The 8,543-nt window shown below is 32.6% G+C and overlaps 2 long non-coding RNA genes across 2 annotated transcripts; both read left to right on the top strand.

The window, feature by feature from the left end:
• The first annotated feature begins 4,034 nt into the window (after positions 1-4,034).
• LOC145320035 (uncharacterized) lies at positions 4,035-4,990 on the top strand. Its single transcript, XR_013880109.1, has 3 exons — positions 4,035-4,092; positions 4,282-4,400; positions 4,819-4,990. It is a non-coding gene; the product is annotated as an uncharacterized LOC145320035 (long non-coding RNA).
• A 301-nt stretch (positions 4,991-5,291) lies between these two features.
• On the top strand, positions 5,292-7,253 carry LOC145320034 (uncharacterized). Its single transcript, XR_013880108.1, has 6 exons — positions 5,292-5,399; positions 6,000-6,099; positions 6,163-6,266; positions 6,425-6,483; positions 6,729-6,815; positions 7,182-7,253. It is a non-coding gene; the product is annotated as an uncharacterized LOC145320034 (long non-coding RNA).
• The last annotated feature ends 1,290 nt before the right edge of the window (positions 7,254-8,543 follow it).

The following is an 8,543-nucleotide window of genomic DNA, read 5'->3' as shown; positions in this document are numbered from 1 at the left end:
TTATTTTATTACTGAGATTTATATTATGTTTTATTATTAGCTTTGAATAGTGGAATAGTGTTGTTTGATATTGAAAAACTGAGAACACAACCTGATATAATTGCTCCAGAGTATATCCGTAAGTTGAAACAGGAATATAGATATATTCCAATGGATGATCAGGTATAAATATATTTTAAGTAGGATTAGAACATTTGAATTACATCTCTGGATACACTGTAAATGTAAGGATTTGCACATTTGAGACTTTTAGCATAAAAACATACAACTGAAAGTAAACAAGAATATGTTTTGTAATAGTAATAATATATAAAATATAAATGTGGTTAAATGTGGTTATTTATATTTACTTTTAGGGAGGCTATGACTTGATCAGATACAAACATCCAGAAAAGGTAAAAAAATAAACAAGACATTATATTCTAACCCTTACAGTCGGGCCCTTTGCAACACCTTTATCAGTTGGGGGGGGGGGGGATGTTCCACGCCCCCCCTTATTATCTCAGCTCCGAAGATCTACCCACCAGAGTACATGGCGACTCCACTACATCTCCAGACATCAGCATTGCTTCTTCAAACCTAATACCAACATCTTCATGGACTACAGAAATTAAAATGAGTTCGGATCACCTTCCCATAATCATCAGTTTAACAGCAGAGTTCATCAAAACCAATAGTAAAAATTTCACCTACATCAATTTCAACAAAGCAGACTGGCCAAATTTCAAGGACTACACAGAGAAAATCTTTTCATCAGCCAGAGCTGTCACTGACGTGCATAAGGCTGAAAAATTCTTCCGCAAAACAATTCAAGATGGCGCCAGCAAATTTATTCCTGCTGGAAGAATACCCCGCACATTTAATTCCATTCCTACTGAAGCTGCTAGACTAATTGATGAACGAGACAACATCAGACAACAGAATCCTGCAGATAACAGAATAAATGATCTCAATGTAAACATCAACAAACTAATAAAAGATCATAGGAAAGACAAATGGGAAGAACAACTGTCTAAATGCCAAGCAGGATCAAAGAAGCTATGGAACACCATAAAAAGCCTGAACGACCATCCTATTCAACCCGACAACCAGGGCATAAGCTTCAATGATAAAGTCTACAATGATCCCAAGAAGTTGGCAAATAATTTCAACCAGCAGTATACTCCTCCAGTTGTGAAAAAACCAGAACAGATTTTTCGTAATACATTACGTAATATGAAAAAGAAGTCCATTTCACCTCTCATCATTTTCACAACATCACAGACAGCTGCCGCCATAAAGAAAGCTAAAAATTCTAAAGCGACTGGACCAGATGGCTTATCACCTGTAATGCTCAAAAACTTGGGACCAAACGGTATCAAGTTTCTCACCATCTTAATCAATAAGAGCCTCAGAACAACCATCATTCCGTCAATTTGGAAAACTGCCAAGATTATCCCCCTTCTGAAGCCAGGTAAACCACCTAACCTAGGTTCCAGCTATAGACCAGTGTCACTACTATCTCCAGCTGCTAAGATCTTTGAAGCCCTCCTTCTTCCGCACGTTACAGCTTCTATAAACCTTGCGGACCACCAGCATGGCTTCAGAAAGGGCAGATCCACGACCACTGCACTCCAAAGCATCTTAGATCATGTCAACAAGGGACTCAATATGAAGAAGCCAGTTCACAGAACTGTGTCAGTGGCAATTGACTTGTCAAAGGCATTCGACACAGTTGATCACCAGCTACTTCTAAATGACATCAAGAACCTACCACTTAATGACTACATCGTTCGTTTCTTGTGTGCTTACCTAAGGGGAAGATATACATATGTCTTCTTTAGGAACGCAAAATCCAAGAACAGAAAGGTTAAACAAGGAGTACCGCAGGGTGGTGTGCTGTCACCCATCCTCTTTAACCTGTACATGGCCTCCATGCCCCCTCCACCTGGCAATATAAAGATTGTTTCCTATGCTGACGATGGAAATCTGCTGAACTCGGGCCCAAAGATTGAACCACTTGTAGAAGAGCTAAATATCTACCTTGAAACCCTTAACACCTGGTTCAAAAACAGAAATCTATTCATCTCCCCCTCTAAGTCATCTGCAACACTCTTTACTACATCCTCCAATGAAGTAAAAACAATACTGCAGATTGAAATAGATGGAGAAATAGTACCCACAGTTCAAAAACCCAAGATTCTAGGAATAACCTTCGACAATCTCTTATCATTCAGACAACATGCTCAAGATCTTAAATCTAAACTTCACACCAAGAACAATGTTCTTAAAGCCTTGTCTGGTTCAAATTGGGGTAAAGAGAAGGAGGTTATTGTAAATACATATAAAGCGATTGGACAATCTGTTTTAAACTACTGTTGTCCTATATGGACACCCTCCTTGAGTGCTACATCCTGGCAAGGACTTCAGACTGCCCAAAACTCTGCTCTACGTATCGCAACAGGATGCCACCTAATGACCGATATTGACCATCTCCATCACGAAACAAAGGTCATGAAAGTCAAGCCCCATTGTGATATGCTCAGCCAACAGTTCATGTTGGCAACACAGAAACCTGATCACCCCAACAGAATAAATCTCGCTGCACCCCCTCCCCCTCGCCAAATGAAAAACACTCTTGCTTCCACATTTGGTGATAAAATTAAGAGAATCTCTTTTCCTGACTTGCCTGAGGAAATTTATAAGAAGCGGCTGAAAGATGTCCACACCAGCTGCGTCAAAGAACAACTATCAAATATGGCTAAAAACAAGGTCCTGAATGCCACCCCCCCCCAAGATCTCTGACTCTGAGAAGGTCCTCCCCAGAGCAACTAGATCTACTCTCGCCCAACTGAGATCTGGCTATAGTAACTACCTAAATAGTTATAAGGCCCGACTAAGCCAGAATCAAGCTGCCCCAGTAACAGATCTCTGTCCCCTGTGCAATGCAAAATCACACACCACCAAACACCTGTTCAGCTGTCCGAGTAATCCTACAACATTGACAGTACGAGACCTTTGGTCCAAGCCCCTGGAAGCTGCCAGGTTCTTAAACCTGGCAAAAACTGATGATGATCCAGGCTGAGAAGGAAGGGCTACACAAACAAACAAAATCTCAGCTCCTATTCGAGCTATTCCTTCACCCTTTTATTGAACAACCTTTGTTTTCGGGTCCTTTTTTAATTAAAAATTTCAAACGGTTGTCATTTTCTTTTTTTGGAAGCTAGAAAAACAATTTTTTCAGAAAATGTTTATTTTTATGTAAATCTTATAATAGAAATCTCAAAACATAAATTTTGGTGGCCGCAGCTGTACTTGGCAGCTACCAGCCGCCGCAGTCGGCTTGAAACGATAGCGGATCTTTATAAAATTTCAATATGTTATGTAGACATATGTATAAGAAAAGCTTAAGTTTAAAATTTGATGTCTCTAAGTAAAAAATTGCGAGCACAGGAGGCTTTTAAAGATTTTTGGAGACCTGGAGGATCAGGACCTGCAGGATCATACCTTGAACCTAAAATTTACTAGAACACCTGTATTTCATATAAGGATTTACTACTAGAGGATATTTTAGTATTTTGGTCAGAAAAATGCTTTGTAAAGTAAAAAGAATATTTTTGATCTTTACCTGGATGACCCCGCTAGGTTTGCTGGTATCCTGTGCCCGCCAGGAAAGAGATATTCCAAAAATTCTAAATCGCAGTTATGTTTCATTCCTACATTTAAAAAGTCACTCAGTTATAGCCCTCTATCTTTCAAACACAGAAAATGAGATAGAAAAAATAGGGGGGTGGCGTTCAATGCCCCCTCCCTCCCAACTGTTAAGGGTTAAAGTGACAATTTTAATAGAGTTATAATCTAAGCATAACAAGATTTCTGTAGGGATAACAAGATTTAGAATAAAGTACACATTATTTTAATAAATATTTTTTAAGAGTGAATTTTCTGTATTGCTTATTAAAAAAAGTGTTTGTAATATTCTTTTGTTGCACATACCCATTTTTGGACTTAAATCCAAGACTTACAGCATTCTGTGATGAATTATTTTTTTTTTTAAATATCTTTCTTTATTATATTTAGGTGTATATGATCCCATGTCAATACAATTATATGGTAAGTCTTATCTAATTTCTATATTTTTCTCATTTCACCTCATTTCGTTTTCTTTACAGTTTTAAAGGAAACAGAAATGAAATTTTAATTGTTTAAATTATATTTTCTATTGCAATATGTAATTGTAAAGTATAATATAATTTTAATTTTCCTTTACTCTTGATTATAAAACAGATTTAATTAATCTAGGAAGTTTTTGCTAGCAAAGACTACGAACCACATGTCTTAGAGTATCATACCTGCCTCTCCAAGCCATACATTCAACATTTTGCAGCAGAAGACATACATGCAAACAATATTCTAGTTAGGTAAGTAAATTATATAATCTGGTAATTTGTAATCTAAAGGAGTGCTGAATAAAATTGTTTTTATGGACTTGCTTGCTACTCCCAAAGGCCCCTTACTTCATTGATCATAAAAAAAGTTTCCTGTAAGCAACCATGTAAAGCAGTTAAATCAAATTATTAAGCTAAAGACAATTTATGCTTAAATTTAAGTGAAATTAATAGTCTCAACAGTCCTTTTCAATCATATCCTGTCATTATAATTATGTGAAGCACCCAATAATATAACCACAAATATTCAAACAAACAGGAAGCTACAAGAATACATTTGAAAAGTAAAGTAAAAAAAACCTTACGGGGCGGGCGTTCAATGTCCCCATCCCATCCCAGAATAGGGTTAACATATATTTCCCTTTAAAACATATAATATTTTTTGTTTCAGATACAAGAACCTACTGAAACTGTCCTGGTGGTGTTGGGATCCAACTTGGCACCATTGTTATTAATTTGGTTTTATTCAGTACTAATCTTATGTAGCATAGCATTTTTAATATCTTATTCTTAGTTTTCACCTCCCATTGTCTTTTTATTTCAGATGAATAATAAGATGATATTTGCTGTATTATTTTTTCTAAACTTGAGTGATCCTAATTTGGCTGATAATTGTTCTTTAGTAAATAATTTAGAAAATATTGATGAAACAGGTAAAAATGTTCTATATCCTGAATGATTGGTCCATAAATTTTTCATAAATAAGTTGTTTTTCAGGTGCAGATTTTAGATTTATTGAATGGGAAAGAAGTTTTTTTTAAATCCATTATTTTTTTGTATAGGCAATTTTGAATTTTTAGTTAATTAAGAGGTTCAATGAATTGTTAAGGTAAAACTAACTTTTACTTACTATTTACTACTTGTAGATATTCTTCAACTTCCAGGAAGCCTTAAAGATCCAGGAGATGACTTTGTTCACCTTCTTCTATTATTTCAAATTTCATCAAATTCTGATAAGGAAAAAGTATTAAGGTAAGATTGTGATATATTAGGAATTATAAACAATGTTAAACTGGAACAATCGGAAATATTTAACTCCATTCTGGTGATGCTTCTAAATTCTTATTAAGGGGAGGGAGGGGGGATAAGGAAAGGTGAGAGTATTAGAATTGGGAATTATAAACAATGCTAAACTGGACATTGATATTGGAAATACTGAACCTCATTCTGGTAAGGCTTCCAAACATTTTTATCCAGGGGAAAGGGGAGGAGCTTGTCAGACCTACCTGCTCACTTCAGAAACTGTAAAATAAATTCTCAAAGGCTATAAAAGAGCTTTTATTTTTCTAGTGTTGATTTCCCTAACAGTAGCTCATGTTTGTCATTTAATAACATAGACTGTCATACTGCTCCATGACTTTTTTTTTGCTGCTTTCATAGTTACATATTTTTTATATTTTCTTGTCATCTTCTATAAATGATAGCCATCTAATATTTTAAAAATAAAATTCTGTAATTCACGGCTTTGTTTTAACATGTTATATAGATAATACCTTAATTATGGGTAACATAAATATATTTACATTTTGTTAATCATTAGAAGTCTTTATATTTTAAAAAGATATTTTTTAGGAGGTTGAAAAGACATCTTGAAAGATTTTTATTTTCCATATTTGTTGAAAGTACTGGAACTCCAATAAATTTTATCTTTGTAACAGATGAAAAAAGCATGGTAAATTTAAATGTATTCTATATTTACTTTTAGTCCAATTTATCAACCAAAACATTTTTTAAGATCATTGTGAATACAATATTTAAAGAATCAATTGGAAAAGTTCTTCACAACAAGCTATTTTATAAAGAAAGAAAACTTGTTAATGAAAATTGGAAATTTCCTAGGTAAAATTATAAAAATAAAATTTTCAAAATAAAGTTTTTCATCAATAATGGTTAACTTTATATTTTTGAATCTTATGATACATTTAAGGATAATTTAACAAATAAAATATGAATATCTATTTCATATTTACAAAAAAATTACATAAAATTTTGTTTAGGTTTCAGATACAGTATGTTTCTTTTGTGTTTTTTCAACAAAAATATAGGAAAATGTTAGGTAATGGAGCTCTCTTATCTTTTTTGAAAAATTACCCTAAAATTTCATAGATATTTTCTGCCTTTAATCTGCCAATGTCTTCTTATTAGAAACCATGTGTTTCAATTTTACTCTTCTCAGCTGTAGAAATGAATGTCAATCATTTCCTAAGCCTGGCATGATAATATGCATTCGACCACATACTTCTCAGCAATTTCTAACATTGTTGGGACAATCTTTTATTAAAATTATTATTCATATATCAGATTTGTACAGCGATATTTTGTGTCCACAAGAAGATTTTGTGATTCCAGATCTAAATATAGATGAAGCTGTAATTGGCAATATAACAGGTCTGAATATACATAGAAATAAGTAATAACTTTAATTATTGCTTTAAAATACTGTTTTAACCCTATCTAGTTCTTAAGCAAAAATTAGACAGAATAGATATTTATCACTTCATATTATAGACAGCTTTCAGCGGATATCAAAATAATTCTTTTATAACCATGATGGGCAAAAGGCCTGGGGTGGCCAATTGTTTTGCAGAGGAGCCTAATATTGTTCCTGAACAGCTTATATGATATTTTGTATTGTTCTAGAAAACGTTTTACCTTTTTTAAAAAAATAGTTAGAGGTCCTCAAAAGATAGGGGAGAAGCCACTTTAATTCATGCCAAAGATATAAATAACAGATTAATAGCAATTTTGTTTCAGTTGATAAGAATGGTAATAGGTGAGATTTTAAAAAATATTGATAATTAATACAATAATTTACATGCATATCAGATAAAAAATTTGGTTCTATAATCTTTTATTTTTTATTTTCTTCATTTCTAAATATACATATGTTTTACAGTTTGCAATATTACAATTTAAGCCTCTGATATGGCTTATTTATGTCTTCACGTTCTTGTATGATTTTTAGGAATATATTTTTTTTCTAGTCAAAATTTTTGTTTGCTTCACTAAATACCCTAGTCGTTTAGTCCGTAATCATGTTTTTATAATATGAACTTACATGGAAAAGTGCATGTAGAATATTCCACTAGTAATCAGACTTTTAGTATTTTAAAGTAAAAATCTCAAAAGTGGTTAACTTTATAAGAAAATACTTAAAGAAAAAAAATTTTTATAACCCAAAAGAAAATGAAAGTATGTATCAAACTTTGAAAATTATGTCTAATTGTTGAAATAAAAAGAACCTTTTTTCTTCCTTATACTTATACTTTGATTATCTGAATCTTTTAAACACAAACAGTTTTGGGGTATACAAATAAAGGCTTAAAAGGGAAGATATTCTTAAATGATAAGGTCCCCTCACACCCAAGTAAATATTTCAATTAGATAGTACAATCTTTATGATGGTCTCATAAAACAACCAAACTTACTTACAGTTCTTTTCTTGACAAAAGAAATAACAGGATTTTTTTCTTTTTTGGTTAAAAAATTAAGAAAAATGATTTAAGTATTTTTTAATATATTGAAATTATTAGCTATAGATACTTAGATTTTTTTTGTAATTTTGTAAAAACCTCAAATGTGTCAATGGATGTGACCCATGTAGCAAGTTATTAATGATATTCAGCTGTCCAAATGAAAAGTGTGGGTTTAAATCATAAACTTGTATTTTATAGATATAAATAGTCAATGAAAAAGAATATAATCTAAAGCAAACATTAACATTCACATTAAATAGATTATTTTTTGATAAACTAATTCAGAATTAAAAAGAATAAAAATAATCATATAATATAAGTTGCACTGCACTTTAGTGTTAATTTTATTTACAGATTAAAAGTTGTTAAACATAAATGTTTAATCTGTTTCATGTTTATTAAAAGTTATTTTTCATTAAGAAGTATTGCTTTTCCATTCCCATTCTTTAGTAGTAAACCTATACTTTTTCAAGAGAGAATAATTATACACATAACCCTTTTATTTGAGATTATGGGCGAGGGTAGATGGGGTAGGGGAAAGAAAAAGGTAATACGAACGGTCACCTAGGGACAGTTTATTTTTGGGGGTTTTATTTAAAAAGGGGGAAGAACGATAATCAGAAAAAGTCTTACAATGTAA

This window comes from Acartia tonsa, chromosome 5, assembly GCF_053477335.1.
Source record: "Acartia tonsa isolate MP-2025a chromosome 5, ASM5347733v1, whole genome shotgun sequence".
In the NCBI taxonomy this organism is placed as follows: domain Eukaryota; kingdom Metazoa; phylum Arthropoda; class Copepoda; order Calanoida; family Acartiidae; genus Acartia; species Acartia tonsa.
This window is presented reverse-complemented; position numbering and strand designations above follow the sequence as displayed.